General features: G+C 44.4%; 1 pseudogene; it reads left to right on the top strand.

Annotated features, from left to right (window-relative positions):
* Nucleotides 1–20662, top strand: part of LOC119910778 — a 97154-nt pseudogene that overhangs the window by 37178 nt on the left and 39314 nt on the right.

The raw sequence follows: 20662 nt of genomic DNA, 5'->3' as shown, positions 1-20662 counted from the left end.
AGTCTACTTATAAATTGGCCTTAAAACTACTGCAGTGTAAAAGTACTCTGTTACAAGTTAAAGTCCTGCATTCACAATATTAAAAGTAAAAAAAAAAAGAAGTAGTAGCGTCAAATAATTATTATATATAATTAAAGTATTGAAAGTATAAAAATATGCAGAACGATATGTTGTATTTTTGGATTATGATTATTGATGCATTAATGTGTCGAAGTAAAAAGTACAATATTTTTCTTTGAAATGTGTGTTATGGCAGAAAATTGTGTCCTCTTACATTCAATCTTTTACTGTTATTATTATTATATATTGTGTTTTTATCCTTAACCTTTGCTCTCTTCTTAGTCTGTTTACTGGGGTTTAGGCCGTTCCTCTCCTGGAATGTTCATTCAAGGCTCAGAGAGGATCTCTGTTCCCCAAATCAGAGATGTTCACACCGTGTGAATGATGATGCAGCCGTTTGCTCGGGGCCAGACGTTAGTGACCGTCTTAGGAGACAGAACCTCTGGTCCAGCTCATTCTGTTGTAGTTCTTCTCTGTTTATTCTCTTTTGTTAAACAAATTCTTCAAAGACAACGGTTCGTTGAACTCAATTATTTGCTCAGCGCCTCACCAGGAATGTAATTTCCACGACAATGTAGTGGTGTAGAAGTATCACAAAAAGGAAATATAGCAAAGTACCTCGAATTTGTACCTGAGCACAGTCCAAACGCCCGTAAGATCTGAGGCGTCTGTTTGCAGCTCGGGGAGACTCATTCAGCAACAGGAAGAACTGACACTTTAGTAAAAACCGCTGGATATCTGATTCTCAGAGTTTCCTCCGGGCATCAAAAAACTTTCCTCTGTGATGCGGACGCCTCCTTCCTTCCTCTGGTACTGCAGCAGCGCCTGAACTCTCTCAAAACTCTGCCGAGAGAAAAGAAGCAGAACTTCTCCTTCAGACGGACGTCATGTCGATGAGCGTCTGCTGCCGGCGGTGGACTTCCTGTTTGTTTGTGACCTTGGCAGACGGGAGGAAACATTCAGAGAGCCTGAGAGGAGGAGGGAGGCAGGGAGGCAGGGAGGTTTTAAATCGAAGCGTCGCTGCAGTCGCAGTCTGAACGCCCGCTGACGGATGTTTCGTGTTAAAGCAGAAGGTCACACTCGGGTCGCTGCTGCATTCCCATAAGGAAAATAAATGCTAAAACAGTCCAGCAGCCTCTCTCTGCCTCTCTGCCAGCTCGCTCTCTCTCTGTCTTTAAATGAAGGACAAACTCCACATCAAACGTGGAAGGTTTCCTGCTTCTGCTTTATTTCTCTCCGCAGCGTCACGTCATCCTCCCTGCAGCGACCTCTCACCCTTTCATCATTTTCCTTTTGTTCAAAGAAAAGTCAGACTTTTGAAATCTAAATGAAGGCGTCATTAAAGGGAAGAACTTCTCAGAGGAAGATGCAACAAGTGAAAGCTGGAATAAATAAACCTGTCTCTCTCCCTGCAGTTCCTCCGGAGCTCACCGTCCCCAGGGGGCGCTCTCACCTCATCGCTCAGGAGGGCGACACTGTGGACCTGCAGTGTCTGGTCTCAGGGAAACCCAAACCCATCATCCTGTGGTCCCGGGTGGAGGAGAGCGGGGGGGCGGCGGCGGTGGCGGCGGCGGCTCTGATGCCGGACGGCTCGGCTGAGACGGAGAGCTACGACGGCGTCCTGAGGATCAGCAACGTGACGAGAGAGATGAGCGGGACGTACCGCTGCCAGACGAGCCAATACAACGGCTTCAACGTGAAACCCAGGGAGGCGCTGATCCAGCTGGTGGTGCAGTGTGGGTAACGCACACACGCACACACGCACACACACACACACACACACACACACACACACACAGAGGCTAATACTTAATGGTCGGGATGCACCGTACGTTCGGCCTCCAAAATGAATTTCTCTGCTGTTCTGCTGAACTGTCTCCATCTGTGACTGACTTCTTAGAAAAGAACCACTCTGAGTGTTTCTGTCACTCGTCTGTGAGGAGATGAAGCTACATTTGGAGTGCGCACGTATTCCAGCCTTTACGGTAAGTGTAGCGGCCCAGAGCGAGCTGACGGGCAGGTTAGAGACTTTATCCTGTCAGTTTGTCTCTTTAGTGTGAAGAGAGGCTGTGAAGTCTTCATGTTACAACATTATTTATCAAACCGGGTCGGACTGGATGGATTTAGCGCGAGGAGGAAACACATGTGACAACGTCCGGTTTTCAAAATAAGGCGTCTGTACAGGATGGAAATAAGATTAACTGGATTATATTCACAGAAAGAAATTACACGCGTCCATTAAAAGGAAATGGACTCGTGATTTACTTTACCGGACCCTCTCGGGCCCCGGACCCCCCCACCGTAGTTTCTGCACATCCTGTGGGAAACACTGAGGAAAAAACTCATTCTGACTATTTAATTTATGGGATGGAGAAAAAAAGGCAAAATAAATGTGAAAGTACTTGTTCAGTATCGGAAAGTTTTTCATTATCTTCGGTTTTGGCCAAGAATTTTCATTTTGCTGCATCCCTACTTATTGCTACTTGTTCAAACATGCGACTCCAGGAAATGACATTAATGAGGTCGTGATGGAGATTCTGCTCACTCAGAAGCTCCTCCTCCCAAAAAACACGTGACAACGTGCTTGTCAATATTTAAAGATGCGCTGAAGCAAAACGCTAAGCTGAAATCTAGTCCAGCTGCCTAGAGTTACGGCTGTGCCACAGTTTTCCTCGTCCCTCAGCGCGGCGTCACCGTCCACCGGAAGCGTCTGAGAAGCGTTTCAGCAGCCTGCCCCACGTTATTGACTTGTTTGTTATTTTTGTGCTTCACAGCCTGTCATTTCAGAATAAGAGCGCGTTGACTGATTCTGCTGACATGTTGAAATTTAGTTGAGTGCTTATCAGCACTTTTGGTGCTTCTACTGAGGCTGTGTATATATATAATATACCGATATAAAATTAGACAACGCCGTGATATAGTTTAATGTTGAGTTAATTAATATTTGTTTGTTAAAGTCCTGCCAGCGTTTGCTCGTCTCTCGCACAGCCCCACCCCTCCCTCTGCGCGACACAGAGGCAAACACAGTCCGGTGTTCTGACGAGCTACGCTGCCCTGACGAAAAATGCTACCATACGTGTTCCCTTTTCCAATCCCATAAAGTTAACTCTCACAGTATTATGAGGTTTTTTTGATTATATTTTAACATCATTTCAGGGGCAACATTTTCTGATCGACTAATATCCCCCATCACACAATGCTCCCACCACAGAATCATTTTATATTGCACCACTACTACTGCGTAGCGTAAATCGAAAGAACACCGGTGGACACTGCTGAAGACCTGGCTTGTAAAAAGAAGAACGACGGTTCAGTCGCTGTTTCCCTCACGCGCTTTACTTTGACGGCTGCACAGAGTGATTACATCACAAGTCACAACGCGGTGGAGATTTTACAAGAGCGGACCAGTTAAAGCGGTGAAATAAGAAACAAGCTACTACAAATAGTAGAAACGTCTTCTCCGGGTCAGACTGGCCTCCGTGGGTCTGAGAAGTCGTGTTACCCCCCCCCCCCCCCCCCCACGCCGTCCCCTGACAACGTTTCCGGTGACGGGAGAAAAGATTTCAGGACGTCACGTCCTCCGTTTGTCTTTCCTGTCAGAAAGTCTCTTTCAAGCTGAAACCAAATGTAACATCTGCTGCAGATGTAAACAAACACCAGCGGGCAACAACTGTGCTGCTTTGGCCTCTAAAATACCCAGAATGCACTGTGACGTCAGTTCCTGAGCCCGGTGGAGGAATGTGTCACATCATCCAATCAAAGTGCATCACGTCCGGCAGAGCAGACGGCAGCAGATCTGGTTTCTAAAAGCGTTTCAGCTGAAACGGACACCAGCAGGTAGACGGTTCCACGCCTCCGCTGACGGACACATGCTGTCTGTCAGCGGCCCGGGATCCAGTCCGCGGCCTCGCAGTCACGCTCCGTCTGACCTGCAGGGCGCCGTGTCGCACAAAATACCATCAGAGGATATGACAGGAAGCTGCACACACACCGCTCGCGGCTTCCTGCTGCACTAAAAGGCTGTCAGAGCGAATCTCCTCTGCAGCTCGTTCTGATTCTCCGGAGAATCGATGCAGAAACTCAGAGAGAAGCCGAGCGGGTTAGGACACAGACTGCAAACACAAGCAAACAAACAACTCGCCCAAACTTTAACCGGCCCTTTACATTAAGAGAGAAGGTTAATCAGCCAGACAGGAGGCACAGCGTTAAAGCCGTCCTGACAGCCACCTTTCATTTATATCAGGATGTAAATAGAATTCCAATAAATATAACGAAACAAGCTTCAGAAGTAAACTGCCTTTAAAAAGCTTTATTTTCTTTAAAACGTGTTTAAAACCAGAATAACCTGCTGCAGTAACTCTTATAAATACAAAGAAAAACGCTGCATGATAATTGAATTAACTAACGACAGAAGTAAATAAATATTTACCTATTTATACTATACAGGAAGGAGGACACTCCTTTAATAAGTCAGTCAGTTTTCAAACAGGTTTGAAGACGAATCTAAAGGGGAGGGGCCAATCAGGGCGCACGAGGAAGCGCCTACACTGCAAAGGCGGTTTTTCCTTCTAGTCTACGCCTTGGCCGACGGTCTCGTGCCGTCGGGAACGTTTATGCTTCGTTGGCTCCGCGTCGCTCTGCAGTCACAGTGGGGTTCCTGTGTTCCACTGAGTTCTTCTTCGTTGGTGTAGGCTGCCACAAACATGTCGACTGACACGTCGGAGCTACTTTTACTGAAATTACTAAAACGCTGAAACGAGAGAAGGCGACAAACACGATGAGATTTACGACCCTTGAGCGCTACGCCGTAGATTCGACGCAGGAGTAGAAATTGGCCTTTAGAGACCTCCTGCTACCTTTACGCCTCCCGTCCAGACTGGAAAGGAGAAGGTCAAACGCTGCCGACCCCTGCTGGGCTTCTTCACCGTCGCTGTTCTTCTTCAGCCGAATCTTCTGCCGCTGCGGAGTAGCCCGTCTGCTTCCTGTTTACACGCACACGCTCAGTGTACTGTGACGACGGCTGCGTTCCGATCCACAGCGTGCACAAACGGCACTTCCTGCTCATGGAACTTCCCTCGGAACACGCTGCAGCATCATCAAAGCACCCGCCAGCGACATAAACACCTCGTTTACTGAAATTAAATATTGAATATGTATTAAAAACAAACTGATACAATTACAAAACTTATTTCTAACCATTTCTATTCTATTAAAATGTGGCTGAATGTGATTGGATTCATTTTCAACATCTGCAGCATCATTCATAAAACGGTTCATATGAGCGTTGTTGTTTTTAGGCAACCTGAAATAATCATATAAATAATAATTACAGATATACAAACTCTTTCGTCTGCTCCAAAGGCTGATGGGTAATCTTTCTTCTCAACTTCCTGCGAACTGATGAACCGTCTGTCAGTGCCAAATACGTTCCACCAGCAAGAACCGCTCTGCACATGTGCAAAAGCGGTTCTGTCTGCCAAAGGTGACCACAAATGTGCCTGTCCTCAGGGCGTCTTTCAGAAAGGCTGACAAAGCGTTATTTGACGCGAAAGGAAACCTTCATGGTAGTATCGTTTCAATCACCTACACAATCCTCCGTACTGTTCGTATCGTCCGTCACCACTCTACAAATAATCCTCAGCTACTTAACACCAAAACCAAATGTCCAGACCAGGATTCTTTTGCCCAGGAGACGCCCCGGTCGGAAGTGCACTGAAGCTTGTTGCTGACTTGAACATTCATTTTTGTTTAATTGAATTATTGATTTTGCTGGACTGAATGAAATGAATTGTTACTTTGAAAGAGCCTAGTTTTGTGTTTTTAATACTGAACATAGAACCGATACCCAGAGAGGACAATCTGAGTTGTTTACATAGCGTTTTTCATAGTTTTCAGTCACGTGACATGCGCGCTGACCTGGAGGGCAAAACAAGAGACCAACACCGCAATTCCCCCGTAGAGACGCTGCAAAAGCAGTGAAATTTTATTTGGATTTCTACCGTTAAAAAGCGCCAGGTCCCCGCCGCCGCTGGACTCCGGTGATGTTTACTTTTACCTTGTGGGGAATCCCTCACCCTAACACGGCTCAGGCGTGTCTCCTCCTCGATCAGTGCACCAACAACCATCCAGCATTTTGGATCACTTGCTTCCTGGCTGGCGGGCAGCGGATAATAACGTCATTATTGAAGTACAAGCTGTTTTTTGAGTTGGTATTTTTATTACCCTGTCAATCATTCAACGTGAGGCGCCATGTTTTGATAAATGGGTCCTTTGTGACATTTGACTAAAGGACATCACATACTGTATGAACCAAAAACCTGAATATGTTATATGTCAGGAGAGAGACCTGACCAGCACCCCAGACACAAATAAATGAAGTCAAGCTGCCACATGATGTGCGATTTCAGTCGCTATAATACAGACTGAGATCAATTCTGATTTGCAGCTGCATTGTTTTTAAACAGAAACTATCTCTGTCCACAGCGGATGCAGCCTCGGGAACAAAAGCTGAACCAGCAGACAGACGTTCAGTGAAATTGAAAACGGGCCTTAACAAAGACTCTTTTTTTTTTTTACTGCTAACACTTGTTTACTTTCTACAAACATTTTAAATGCATGTTTTCACTCCGGTCTTCTTTAAATCGTCTCTTCTCTGCACGTCCTGCGGCATGTTTGCTGTTTTCACTGTGCAGCAACACTAAGCAGAAGTGAGCGGTGAGTACAGGTGGATTATTTTGAAATAAGTGAAACAAAATTCAAGTCACACACGACACAGATTGAACTTCCAACTGTACTGAAGCAAAGAAACCTCGCTAATCCCCGAGAAGAGCTGCACACGAACACAAAACAAACTTTAATATGAAGTCAAGCTGCCATGTGAGCAAGTTAAAGCTGTAAAAACAAAGTGTATAAACACTAAATGCATTTCTTTCTCCACAGTTTGTGTCCAGCTGAGTTTTTAATGACTTTTCATAAATATGCTAATCAAGACCACACGAAGCTCCCAGATAAAAGCTTAGGAGCAACATTTGAAGTGAGCTGTTAGTAGTATTTTTTAAGGGTTTACTTTGACAATAATCCCTCACAGTCCGTCGGTTTTTTCACTTGGATTACAGGGACGACAGTGACGGGCAGCGGTGACGAACCCACAATCCCTCTGACGAACATTTCACCAACACACTTCTAAAACAGTAATGAACAGACAGAAGAATAAGGAGGAACACAGCTGACAGTAGCTGTTTTTAAATCCTCCAGGGTCTTTTTTGAGTAATGTCACAAAACACAATCATAGCTTTCATATAGAAATGACCAGACTGTCTACTGGCCTTTTTTTGAACAGGTCGTGTTCTGCTTTTTGGCTTTTTCCCTCTCCTTGATTTAGTTATATTCCTTTTTTGTGCATGTTAAAGGTTTGCAAAGTGAAAAAGCTCAAAGTCCAGCCCAAAGGGAGTTCCCATCTCCCACAGAAAACTCTGCTCTGAACTGAAAACAGCTCGTCTGTAGTCCAGCCGCTTCCCTCCCTTCCAAACACTAGCTACCCTCCAGGCAGTCAGTGGACATAAAGTTCGGTAAAGCTCGGTTAAAACTTTATGGCTGAAAGATCCTTTTGTTACAGATTAATAACTCACCGCTCTGAAACTCTCGCTCCAGTCCGTGTTGCCAAGCTGGTCGGCAACATGTACAGCTGAACCCGAGCTGTTTACCGGCTTCTCGCTGACCCGCCCTTCTCTGCTTCTGATTGGCTAGTAGTCCTTAACTAGGAACTGAGCATGTGCAACTCCCAACAAAGATCATGTAGAGATAAGATGTATCACTCCGTAGCTAAAACGAAGCCTTCAACACAGGCTGAAAAGAGGAGCTGCAGCAACGTGCAGTATGACAAAAATATAACCATGTAAACCTGTTCTGGTACATAAAGAAGATTTTGAACCTGAAAATGAGCAGAAAACCACCTCTTTAAAGTAACAAACAGCCAGAAGAAAGAAAAAGGAGACGGGTGATGTAGCTGTTGAATAAAATCCTGTTTCCTTTCTTAAAGTGACAGTAAGTGATTCTAATCCAACAGATGTTTTCCTACATAGCCCTGGTTCTGTGTAGGAAAACCACTTTATCAAGGCGTCGCTTTCTAACACCCAGGGTACCCTTTAGGTGCCGTCTCAGTTTGGTTAGGTTTGGGAAAAGATCATAGTTTGGGTTAAAGTAAATACTAAATGAAGTAACGCTACTTACATATGTTACATAACTGAATATCACTAAAAAGTGTTGGCGTTTTGTTTCCAGTCTCCTGGCTGAAAGTCCAGTTTTTGTCCCACCTGACCACCCCAAACACTCCTTATTTAGATCTTTGTAGGCTGGTGGGAGAGGGAGAGAGTTCTATACACCGGCACATGATAACATGCTGGATTCATTGATGGACTCCAGGCGCTGTCCAGAAGTCCGTAAACTGTTTGTGAAGGGCACTAAGACCTAAAAACAGCAGGACGGTGGGATTATTTGGGTTTATTAATAATATGAAATGCTACAGCAGGTAGCCTGATATTACCAGAGATGTTACGTTCCGTGTTCACTTTGCATCTGATACAAACGTCTCGTCAGTCACTGTATTAATGACTTAGAAAAGTATTTTGCTTCAACACTAGGGGTGTGAGGAGACACTTAATCCACGAGACAAGACGACATTTTGACACATACTTTTCACCACGGTAATAAATTATTTAATTTTAATTCCGTTAGAAACTCCTCTCCCACATATCTGTGTTCTCTGACAGGTCAAGAGAAAAGGCAGAATATTACAAGACTAACTACCTAACCTGCCCTTTACTCTGCTGTGCATTACGTTTTCATCCCCTTTTACTAGGCCGGATTAGTTCCCCAGGGGAAACATACAACAACACAACATGCTGAGTCACTGAGTGAGCTGGGCGACTTCACACACTCTAAAAGCCAACATATCCTGCACTGACAAACTAACTCTCACACATGTTTACAGCAGCATCACACCATAATGATGCAACACACAGCTTATAAATTCAGCAAAGACATCATTATGTGGTCTCACAATCAGATTAGATATTAAGTTTCCCGATTCACAGACGGCACTACAGCTCTCACCTTTAGTGTCCAGCGAGCAACAAGCAAAGCAGTCTATTTTTCTGGTGGACGGTGACTATATCATAATAATAGTGCGTCTTTCCGCCGGCCTCGTTCCCGCTCCGTGATGCCGGATGGTTAGATTCTGAAAGGATGAATTCCCTCTGAGACGCTCTCTGTAATCCATCCCCAAGGTGCAGATGATGGTAGTTTTTGCCTCGTTCTGGCTTGACCGGCGTCTTTCTCCGTTTCTTTCCTAACGTTAGCTAACGTTAGCTTACTGAGGCTGAGCCACAGCTGGTAGAGTCTTCCAAGCTAACGCTGGCTAGCTCGACATCCTGCTCTTCATGTCTTGCTTCTTTTGAAAAAGCTACTTATTAGCGGGACAGTTTCTATTGCAGCTGCTTCCTTCTCTCGGCAGCTCCGCTGGGCTTTCGGTTGCTGCTAACGTTGTAGATGCAAGCTTATCTGACCATCGCTCAGTTACAAATTGGTTCCACCGTTTTAATCTAAACTTGTTCTTACAAAACCACCCGCTGTGTGGCCGCCCACCTTTATCAGCAGCCAGTGGCCTGCTGCCAATCATCACCTGGCCGGTCATCAAACTGGCATATAAAGCAGACAATGATAAACAACCTCCATCACAGAGTGGCCCCTCTCTGCCCAAGGGCCCCTGGGCTCCAGGTTGCCCATATGGTAGATACGGCTCAGTGTCTCTTATCAGTTATGCATTTGTATTCCACTGTGTGAGAAAATTAATGTGTGGCTTGACAGCATGTGAAAATGTCAGTCCTGGAGCTGTTGGATAAAATCCTTGTATTTCTGGGAAGTCAGGGATGTTGTGGTCCTCACAGTCCCAGAAAAAAAATATTTTTGTTTTCTTCAAAGTACTGAGCAGGAACACAAATAAAAATCCAAAGTGACGGCGAGAGCTGTTGTGTAACATCCTGCTGAGGTTGTTTTGTACATCGCTGACGTGTTACAGTTCCCACAAGCCCAGAACAAGGATTTATACACTGACTGAAAGTGTTTCTTCCAAGTAGAGAACAGACATTAGAATAAACGAGAAAGACTGTACTGTAGCTGTTGTTTACAAGGACGTCAGTGAAGCAGTCCTCACAATACCAGAAAGTGTTGAACTAAAGGTTTCAGGGGCAGTTTTTCAACAGGGATTACAGGGACGTCAGAGGTGCACTGATGTGTTGAGGTGAGTGTTGATTTAAAAAGAATCGTTACTGAGTGAAGTTTTCCTCAAGGAGAGAACAGACTGTAATGTAGAGACTGCTTTCTGAAGTCTGTTCAGTGGTGTTTCTCATGTTACGTCCCCAAAATCCCAGAACTGATTTTATGGGAAGGTTTTTACTGACAACAGACAGAAAAATTAGAAGGCAAACTGATTATGGAAGCTGTTGTATAAACTTGGTTTCTACAGGGATCACGGGGACGTCAGTAATGGGTAAACCTGGACCCTGTCTTTGGTGTTGAATCCTGCAGTAGAGGCTTCAGCCGGCAGCGGCTGCAACATGTTCTTCCAGGGCGGTTGCGCCCGTCAAAAGAAAGGCTCAGACTGTTGCACCAGGTGTCCAGAGTTGGGCAGGAACTCTTTACTCATTAATGCATTATTGTAATATTATTAATTGTCCCAGGAACGAGTAGTGAAAGGGAGATCACTATTTCCCAAACTAATCCATGTAACGCTGCGTTACCAGAACGCACCATCCTTGACGTGAGTGCACGGCAGGTCAGGGACCGTTCCAGAATCCGGACCTTGGGTTGTTTAAGGGCCCAGGTCCACCAAAGAGGCCAGCGTCTTTTTTAGATTCATTGCAATGGGAGCGCCGCTTTCTTACAACATGGTAAAAAACGTCAGCAGCGTGACGAAGCGTCAAGTTTGGGAAAAAAGTGACAGTGACGAGCGCTGCGCTTTTCCAAGTCGTCCAGTCACAGTGCAGGAGGGGCGGGACAAACACCACACCGAGCCATCTCAGCTCTTGAACGATTTCCTTGCCCGCAAAATCTCATGGACCCACGAACGGCGAGTCCGTGCCCTCGCTCCACATCCTGCAGCCTTCTCTCCCTCCGCCTACATCACCTCCATATATGATATTAGGATATTATGAATCATAGCAACCACAGCGTCTCCAAAAAACCGCTGCGCCTCCAAAGCGCTCCCAGCTGGCCGTTTCCAGCTGGTAAAAAATGCTTTCAAAGTCAAAAAGTTGGGAGAGACTTGCTTTATTTTTAATTGAATTAAATCCTGTATATCCAGAACCTTTCCTGCTCAGCATCATCTGCTCTGAGGGGCTGCAGTGTTTTCAGTTTATTGACTCCTCAGGTTCTGATTTGTTCCAGGAAAGTGGATTCATTCCTAAAACAGGTTGGCCGTCACTTTTTAGGAAAGAGGGCGTAAAAGTAATAAAGTCCTGTACGAGCAGTGTTGAGCAGTAACGCGTTACTGTAATATTACTTTTCCCAGTAACTAGTAGTGTAACTAATTACTTTTCTAAAACTAAGGCAAGTAACGCTCTGTTACTCGTTACTGAACGCACCTTCCTCGACGTGAATACACGACTGTGCGGCAGCTCAGCGGGACCGGACTTGTTGTTCATGCCAAAACTAAAGGAAGAAAGTAGAACGAGGGGGAGAGGCGTTCTTTCCGGCGTCTGCTGAAGCAGCGACGTGAAACTTAGAGAAAGAAACTCCAGCAGCGTCTGTCACTGATGCTCGGACTCATCGGGAGAGAGCGGCGTTAACGGAACGTTTTGTAACTGCTCTTATAAACAGAAACAGCTGTTTAAAAGTGGGATTTACTTGCTTTCTTTTTCTATTTCAGCCGGCGGTGTTAAGAAACGTTGGGCCCAGGCTGTGTGCTTTGTAAAAAACACACTCCTGCTGCTGTTATGGAGATGATGTTGGTTAATAGTCGGGAGAGACGCTTTGATTGGAGGTGAAGGGGGGGGGGAGGTAGTGAAGGAGGTGTTTCCCATAATTAAGCTATAATTTGGATAATTATCAACGCTGACCGCCACATACTGATTTTCTCTTTTCTTTAGTGGCCGTATTTCAAATCATATTTGATTGAGGAGCATATATTCATGCAGCACCTCCTCGCTCGCTCCCTCTCCTGAACACCTCTCTTCACCTCCTTTGGACCGTGTCCCGAGGGGACCGTTCAGATTTTTCAGGGGCTCTATTCTAAATCCAGGGTGAAGAAACTCGTGTCGTATGAAACTAGATGACCTAATGCATCCATTGGTACCGTGCATTTCTTTGCATTTGGTATAAATAGGTGAGTATTTGAATATTTCTGCAAGCGCTCATTCCTGTTACTAAATTATTTATTAAAAAATAAGATAATCCACTATGGTTTTCTCTTATGATTGGCCAGTTTAATAAATTACCTGATAAAAACATTGATGAAGGATTTCAGTCTCCTTTAAAACAAAAAAAACTTGCTTGCCTACAAAGTACATTTTTGTCACAAATATTCATTTTTTGAACACGTTTATTTAAAATAAACACTTTCTTTAGGGAAAAACAAAGAAATTATTTGACCTGCTTTTAAACATGGTTTCAAAATGAGACACAAGTTTGTTATCAGGACTGAGAAACCTTGTAAAGCTTTAAATAAATTTGCCTGAAAGTTTATTTTGAAAGGGTGACAACAGCCAAAGTAATATTATAACTTTTTTAGGGAGTTATAAGTAAAAAGGATCTTCTTATTACAGTATAAGGTTAACCTGACAACATCGTGGGTTCCCGGTGACCCCCTTTGTTTTTAACAGGAAACTGAAGTCTCGCTCTGAACTCTCGCGAGAGGCGAGTTGTTGCAGGAAGACGCCGGTGGAAACGAGGGAGAGGAGTTTGTTGCTCGTTTCTACCGGCGTCTTCCTGCAACAACTCGCCTCTCGCGAGAGTTGAGAGGAATCTAAAAAAATGCTGCTGCTGCTAAATATCGTGGAATTATACGTAGAATAAAAAAATCTGTAAGATTCAAAGTGAAGCTATCATTTGGAAAATGCTGCAATGAAAGAGATTAAACATCCAAAACCAGCCGTTTGCTCCTTTCAGAGTCACTGAACTGAAATTAGATAAAGGAAATAAAATTATTGGTCCTTTTTTTTCTGGGGCCCTCAGGGGCCCCTGGTGGTAATTTAATTTACTGAATTAAATTATCATATAAATTAACTTATTCCTCGTCTGGTCCTGAAGTGTCCTCGTGGAGCCGCAGACAGAAAGTTATCAGGATTAAAAACTGTAGAAAAGCCTCAGCAGTGCATTATGGGATTTAAACGGCAGGGTCAGAAGTCTTCTGTGGCCAATCGCAGAGCTCGGCCGAAGGTCGCCATGGAGCAAAGGTGTCCGGCTGACCTTTCGATGTCCCCGGAGGAAAGTCCTGAAAACACATCTGGGGGGTCGAGATGAACCGCAGACCTTTATCTCTGTAACCTGTGTGTGTGTGTGTGTGTACGTCTGTGTGTGTGCATCTGTGTGTGTGCGTGTGTGCGTCTCTGTGTGTGTGTGTGTGTGTCTGTGTGTGTACGTGTGTGTGTGTGTGTGTGTGTGTGTGTGTGTGTGTGTGTGTACGTGTGTGTGCGTGTGTGTGTCTGTGTGTGTGTGTGTGTGTGTGTGTGTGTGTGTGTGTGTGTGTGTGTGTGTGTGTGTGTATGTGTACGTCTGTGTGCGTGTGTGCGTCTCTGTGTGTGTGTCTGTGTGTGTACGTGTGTGTGTGTGTGTGTGTGTGTGTGTGTGTGTGCATCTGTGTGTGTGCGTGTACGTCTGTGTGCGTGTGTGTGTGTACGTCTGTGTGTGTGTGTGCATCTCTGTGTGTGTGCGTGTGTGTGTGTGTGTGCGTGTGTGTGTGTGCGTGTGTGTGTGTGTGTGCGTGTGTGTGTGTGCGTGCATGCGTCTGTGTGTGTGTGTGCATCTGTGTGTGTGCGTGCATGCGTCTGTGTGTGTGTGTCAGTTTTCTGCCCACGGATCCAGTCGACTTAAACAGGCCTGGATGTTTCGGCTTATTTGTATAAGAGGCCATTTAGGGTGAAAACATTGAAAAACAGACGCACACACACTGAAAATGATCATACGTGCACCAACAACACACCAAGCACACGCACTGAAAATGTGCGCACACACATTAAAAAGGGCACACACCACCGACTGTGCATGTACACACATTCATTGACAAAGTACACAAACACACTGAAAATATTCACACCACACAAACGTCACACAGAGTAGGATACAGGCTACATGTGTGTGTCTGTGAAGTCATTTCAGTGCCTGGAAGTCACTGATGCAACAAGCTCAATATTCATGGTCAAAATACATGTAGAATGTGTTTAATAAGCTCAGCAAATCTTTGCATATTGTAGATCATAAAGTGAAGTGTTGTAGGTTTCATGTGAAGAAGAAGACAGAGCTGAAGTTTCTAAAATATCTGAAGGTGAGGAGCAAAAATTAAATGTGACATACAATAAACATCCCTCCCTGTAGGTTTAGGGATGCTGAACTAAATATATAAATATAATAAATGATTAACTGTTCATATAATTGCTGAGATAAACAATCTCTCTGAACAAGGAATAACACTCGCACTGAAATCCATGTTTCATCATGTTAGCTACGCTTTTATTTTGAAAGTTAGGACAGGAATCTAAGGCTTCCTGTTACACTTCAACACTCAGATACCCCTGTATTTCAGTGTATGTGCGCACATTGTCAGTGTGCGTGTCTGTTTTCTAATGTTTTAATCAGCCGCTCATATATTTGCTTCAGTTTTTACAGATTTTCATCAAAACGTCTGCAGATTCATTTTAGTTTGAAGTCATGTACATTTTCTTTAAAGCAGCATAATGTAAGCATTTCAGCGCTGTGGGAAATAAGGACAGCTGTACACGTGTGTTTGTACATTAGTTCAGTCAGGACAACCATCAAAGACTGATATTGCAAAGTTATATTTGGCGGTACGGATCTGTTCTGGGATGCACGCACGACCAGTGGCGAGCGCAGAGAGTGAAGGGAACTCTAGGGGGGCCTTTCACACCTGCGTCGTTTGGTCCGGACTTTTCAGTTTGGTCTGAACCAAAGTTGCAGGTGTGAAACCTCCCCTGGACCGGGGTCCGGACCAGACAGACGAAAACAAAAAGAGGCGGTCTCGGTCCGGATCAAAGCTGAACTGTTTGATAAACCAATCAGTGTCAAGTACAGGAGACGCAGCCCACGCAGACGATGACGACAGGACGCAGGTCTGTCACGTAAAGTCCTTTAGTGCGAAACCAAAACTGACCGCACGGATCAAAACGTGAACTTTGGTTCAGGTGTGAAAGCAGCTGCTGCAGTAAGTGCAACAAAACCTCAAGAGTAAAAGACAACTTTGTCGATGGATCCACTAACGAGCACATCCTGTAGAAGGGGTTAACCGATCGTCCTCCGTTATTAAAGCACACGGCGCCAACGCCGGCTCGGCAGAGCCAGATGTACAACGAGCTAAATGAAAGCTGTCTGAAGTCTAACTTTTAAGCTTAGATGCTGTTTATCTTCCGTCTGCACATTGTTACCTGCAGTGAAGCGTGCAGACACTGCGTCTGTGTGGCTCGATAATTATCAGGCAGCCCATCAGATATGAGCTTTGCATAGGAAGCGGCGAGGACAGGCGGGCAGGCTACGGAGGCTTAAATAGGAGCCTTGTCTGGAATTTGCCAATGAATGCTGAGAGAGGAATCAGCTGAGCTGTCAGCTGATGTGCTGGAATGAGCTGAGCTTGACTTGTTTCCCGCCTGAACCGACGCTGTGCCTGATTTATGATCAAAAACTGCCATCCAGAAAGTGAGGCACCAAAACACGTCGACGTTACTGACTAGTCCAACAGAAATGATAATAATCATCTTTATTTATACAGCACTCAAAAAAAAAACATAGGATAAAATTAAGAAAACAGTTAAAACAGGGCCGTCCTATAAAAGCCTCTCGTTTCTCTCTGTCTCTTCTTAGCGTCCTCTTCTGTCTCTTCTGCCGTCAGCTGACGTTACATCCACAGAGGCAGCTGAGCAGGGGAGGAGCCAGACGCCGCAAACATTCGGGGCGTAGCCCAAATCTAGGGGGGTCCGGGGGCGTGCACCCCTGGGAGATGTTTTTCACCTTAAGCCGGCTAAATGTTTTCATGCTGTTTATAGATTCTATCTGGAGAAAAAGATGAATGTTTCTTTGGAAATAATCGTCCTGTAGAGCCACAGTCTATCTTTGATTTAACTGTAGTTTAACTAGTTTATCCAAAACGCAACAAATGAAACTCATTTTCACTCCTGGCAACTAACATAACGAAGACACAGTAGAAATACAGTCTAACGGTTTCTGCTCATCATTGGGGGGGGGGGCTCACGATCTGATTTGATTACGGTTCAGAGGGCTGTGATGCGATTATAAAACGATTATCGTTTCATCTTGATGCATCTGTTTTTATTAATTACTAAGCATTTCATTTGCACGTTGAAATCCAAAACAAAAGTCTCCTCGTGAGCTTAGAAGAGCTTAGCTCCTTTATGGTCACCGCCGTCCTTCTCTCACCACCACTGATCAGGAACTTCAGATGCAAAAATGTTTTGAAAAACTGATTCCCTCACATTTACTTCTGGCATCTGTGCTCCCTTTACTCGTCTTCCATTCACTCCTTTCTTCTAAACGTTCCATTTGACCTGTTTCACATTTAATTTCAGTTAATCCACCTGCTGTGACGCCCGTCCTTCCTGTTCCCCAGCCGACTCATCCGTCGGACAAAACAGTCCCTCAAACACAGTCTGATCAGCTGACATTCGCTAGTGATGAGTGGATGAAGCGTTATGAAGCTTTGGGGCTTTAAGCTGCATCTGATGGCGTGTAAAACTTATAGCAGCACTTTCAGACTGGGACTGAAACGCCACCATAATCAGAAATACTGATCCCAGAGGGGAAATTCTGTGTCACAGTTGCACACATTGCACAAAAGGCAAAAGAATATAAATAGAGATAGTGGGATTTAATTTTAGTCTCGTGTGCAATAAAAGTCAGAAAGGGTTGGGGTTAACCTGACGGGTGATGGTTATGAGATTCAGACGTGTGATTGGACAGTGATTTTCATTAAACTAGCCTATTTTACATTTGTTACATCAGTACAGGAGCATCTTAAATCTAAGAGAAAATCTGAATATGGTGGAAAAGTTAATTGTGAGCAGCAGAACCAGACTGAGAGATTAAAGACTTTAAAAACATTTGAGTTAATTAGCTGATAAGAGCTCTTCTCAGGGGGGCTGGAGCCAATCCCAGCTGACATCGGGCGCAAGACGGGGGACACCCTGGACAGGTCGCCAGTCCATCGCAGGGCCACACATAGACAGACAACCACTCACGCTCACACCTGAGGCCAATTTGGAGTCACCAATCAACCTAGTCTGCATGTGTTTGGATGGTGGGAGGAAGCCGGAGAGACATGGAAACTCCACACAGAAGGCCGGGGCAACCGGGGTTTGAACCCACGACCTTCTTGCTCTCGAGGCGACAGTGCTAACCACCGCACCACCGCGCATAATAAATAAGTTGTTCTGAAATTCTAATAAATTTTATGATACTTTGATTCTATGAGCCCTAATCATCAAGATTAAAATGAAAAAAGGCTTGAAATATTCACAAGATGATATTTTTGAATTAAATTATGAAAGAAACTAAATTATTTTCCAGCAGATGCACCTGTAGGCTACTTGGTATATTTGTCATCAGGAAGAAATGTCCTCTTTCTAATCTTTATCGCCATATTTCTCAATTATTCATCTTCTTATCCCACTAATGTGCCGAGATCAGCTGTAAAACGCCCTGAGATGATCATCTGATACAAGCTCAGGCACAATGTCTCTCTAATAGAGAGATAATATCACCTGATAACATCTAACTAGTGAAGGTAAGTGTTACAGCTGCGACGCTGCTTCTCTCTGTGAACGGCCGGTCAGGTTTACCTCTCCGCGTAAAAAACTTTGTCCGTAACATCAGCTGGTTAGTCTGCTAGCACGCTTCGCGCGCTGAGGGGGCGCCGGTGAAACAACACAGACAACAGCGACAAAGAAAAAGAGTTCTACATGCAAAGCAATTTAAATATAGAAGAAACAAATGTGCAAAAAAGTACCAGGCTGCTGGTTGCTGCATTACATTCTGTTGTATTTTTCTATTTACTGTATGAATTGTCAGCTGCCTGCTGAATTTCCACCCTAAAGTGAAGCAGAAAATGTCTCCAGAATGCAGGAAATTAGGTGTTTAATGCTCAAAATATATTTCAGTATTTCATATTTCTTTCTCATCTTGTTTTTGAGCATCATCAGGTCTCAGGTGTATCATCATCCCGTCATCTGGGCCCCCAACACTTTTCAACGCAAAGTGACGCCCTTGTGACGGGAGTCTTGAGTCGTCGTGGCGTTCACGCTACGTGTCTGATCGGTGACGGGGGCTCACGCACTACACGAGCTGACGGCGGCTGAGTCACCCGGCGCTGGTCTCCAAACCACGTTTAGTCAAGAAAACACGTGAAATGTGAAATGAGGCGAACCTACACAGGAAACAGTTGTTAGTTATTCTAAAGACAAAGAATTGCGGCACAAAAATGCGGCAGACGCAGGCAGCAGCAGTCTGAGCTCCAGAGAGCTGGAGGGGAGGAAAAAGGTTTTTACAGCGAAAAAGCAGCCGCCTGCTCTCATTGGCTGGGTGTGGATGTCGGCCGACTCCTCCAGGTATTTGGCGTGCTAGCAGCTAAACCTCCGCCTGTGGAACCGCTGGCCGATTTACTTGGCTAACCGCTGGGCTCGACGATACGGCCAAAAATGTTATCACCATAAAAAGTTTCATATCTTTCGATATCGATAATTATCACGAGTTTAAAGTTTAAAGGCTGATTTCTGCTCCCGAGTGAAAGTTGAAGAAACCTGATGGTCAAACAGTGGATCACTTCACAAACCTGAGGCAGAACAATCAAAACAATTCTGATAAAATCTTTGTCAACAAATATGCACGAGTAAAATTAAGCAAAAGCTTTTTTCCTCAACAAAACAAACATACGTATTTTTTCTTATATATATTAATGTTGAATGGGGGTAAAATAATGATCGTGCGGCTCTTTCCGAATGTTATCGGGCTGAGTGGATCTAATTCTGATCATGCTGCGGGGAATGTGATGCTTAAAAAAAAAACTGTATCCGCTGTTTTACAGGCGCTGGTTTGGCCGCTAGAGAAATGAGCTTCAAAGCACGGAGCACTTTCTGCAGGCTTGGAGAAAATGATGCTACCAAGCTGACCAATCACAGTTCTTGTGGTCTGTGTTTTGGGGAGTCTGCAGGTCTTTGGCTTCAGACTCCATTTAAACTTGTGATTTTGTCTGTTTAGTTCTGACTCTGACTCTGTGGCTCCGTCGCTGCCTCGTCCCTGGAGCCAGGCAGGAGGCTTGATGTGATTCCTCCCTCTGCAGCTGAGAGGTCAGAGGGCCGTCGCCTGCAGCTGCCGGGTTTCCGTCCGTTGATCCGTGTTTGACAGCGCGACGTTAATCTGTGAAGTGACACCTGTAATGTGGCTGAAGTCCTCTGAGGAAGTTCTGCTGGAGGGATTTAAAAAGAGAGATCAGACTCTGCCTTCGTGCCCTTTACCAGGGCGCCGCGGCGCCGAGGTTAACGCCCGTCTGACTTTAAATATGTCAGATACTTAAGAGGCTTAAGGTTATTTTAGAGGCATTTTGGTTTCATTAAAGAGGAAAGTTAGAGAGCAGGAAATGAAACGCAGCCGCCATGACGGTTAAATTTAGTCCCATTCAGTCTGAACAGTGAGTCCAAGTTTAAGGTGCGTTCAGGTCAAAACGGACGTTAAAGTGATGAAAATTACAGATTTTATTCAGACATTTTTAACAGATGTTGAATTTTAAACTTTACAGAAAGAGATTGTTGAGTTATTTGATAATTTTTTATTGTATGTAGTTGATGGTATGATTGATATTTTACACCCGCTGTGTTCGAGGTCCTCATAAGTACACCTATACCAATAAGTGTGTATGTGTGCGTGTGTGTGTGAAAACCAGAAGATAATTTCCCAGATGGTCTGAAAATCTCCAAACCTAATTTTCAAGATCAACTGCGGATCAGATTATTAGATTAGATCAAATAAGATTAGGTTAAACTCTATTGATCCCTGTGGAGAAATCGTGTCTCTCGAGCCTCCGACAATAACAGGATCCAGTCTGAAGAAAAAACACCGCAAATTTTTAAATGAAAATATGTTTTTATTTGTGCTCTGAAAAGCTGCCAAAAGGGACGTGTTCGTTTGACTCTAAGATTTTTATCACTTGCTCTGTTTCCCTTTTACACAAGCAATTTAATAATATATATTATCATTTGAAAATAATTTAACTTTTTTATTTCTGAAAATTTGCAGGGTAGTTCATAAAAAGGTTTGGTTTGGATTTTTCCCTCTTAGTTCTCACATTTATCCCCCAAACTGTTCATATTGCACA

The sequence above is a fragment of the Micropterus salmoides genome, unplaced genomic scaffold, assembly GCF_014851395.1.
Source record: "Micropterus salmoides isolate LMB-PRFRI ecotype aquatic unplaced genomic scaffold, ASM1485139v1 Ms_hic_scaffold_19, whole genome shotgun sequence".
Classification (NCBI taxonomy): domain Eukaryota; kingdom Metazoa; phylum Chordata; class Actinopteri; order Centrarchiformes; family Centrarchidae; genus Micropterus; species Micropterus salmoides.
Note: the sequence above shows the minus strand (reverse complement) of the source record. Positions and strands in the feature narration are given on the sequence as shown.